The sequence below is a fragment of the Penaeus monodon genome, chromosome 30 (assembly GCF_015228065.2).
Source record: "Penaeus monodon isolate SGIC_2016 chromosome 30, NSTDA_Pmon_1, whole genome shotgun sequence".
Lineage (NCBI taxonomy): Eukaryota > Metazoa > Arthropoda > Malacostraca > Decapoda > Penaeidae > Penaeus > Penaeus monodon.
The window spans coordinates 13,956,767-13,957,954 of record NC_051415.1 but is presented as its reverse complement, the minus strand read 5'-3'; positions in this window follow the sequence as shown (position 1 = coordinate 13,957,954).

Here is a 1,188-nt window from a genome sequence, read left to right as displayed (position 1 = left end):
CCAATGAGGAACGACCTAGGTTCATCCCTCCCTCTACTCATATACCGGTTGGCTCTTGCTGCCTGGGCGGTGTGCTATCGGCCTGCTGTTGCTACTTTTCTACACCATAAGAGTTCACAACTAGCTCTTGTGACAAATTCTGTCAAGGTTTGCTCCCTGGAAGCTTTGCCAGCTAATCAACAAGCTTGTTTCCTGGAGTGTCATAGTAGTTGAGTAGCCAGTCAAAAATGACTAACAGCGTGTATATATGTGCCCGTTGTTCATGGACTGGTTTTTAAACTTCCTTCCCTCGACAATCATTTTGTCATGGGCTAATGATCTTCCTGATCTCCCCGCGGGCCATTTTTAATTATCCCGAGTGCCACATTTGGCCCATGGACCATGAGTTTGCATACGTAGCCTGACCATGCCAGGACCAAGTTACCTGCACTGTTCCATTAAAGGAACCGTCTGTTGTTCTGGAGGCCAAAACTGCCTATCTCATCTGTGTTTTATGTATTTCTGATACCTGTGAGCCCCTCCTAGATCGTGGATTTTTCGGATTATGTTTGAATGTTATGTTATCATATTATACTTTAGTTTCTATAATGTATACACTAATTGTGTACATTTTTTATATGAAATAAGGCCGTAATATATGGAATACAGGAGAAGAGTGAATTTTGAACTTTTCTAAGCGTTGAAAGTGGATGTTCTTTCCAGATTCTGAAAGCTTTATCTTTCCTGTGCCTCCCTAATGTGTTAATGATAAGTTTGGAGGAGTATTATCCCATCAAAACCACCCCCAAATTCGGGCTATGTTATTTAAATGGCTGTAGTTCTGTTATCATATACTAGATATAATTACAGGTCTGTAAAGTGTAAAGGAATTTCCTACATTTCCTTCCCCCCAAAAGTAGATGTCTCCTGCAAAATGTGTAACTTTCTGCACTCATTAGTTCCTAAATCCCCTTCCTAGCACTGGGAAGCAGCTTTGCGCCATCAAAGTTAACCCGCAAAATCGTTATTTTTGGAGTTATACTTGTGGAACGGCAATTATATTGCACTGCAATTAGCATGTTTCCATTAAGTTTATACTTTCTCATTTTTTTAGTTGCCAACTAATATATAGTATTCGATAGCACTGAAAAATTGATCCTTAGTTTCAGTACACGAGGTAGAAAACGTCGAAAGCACATTTTTTATGAT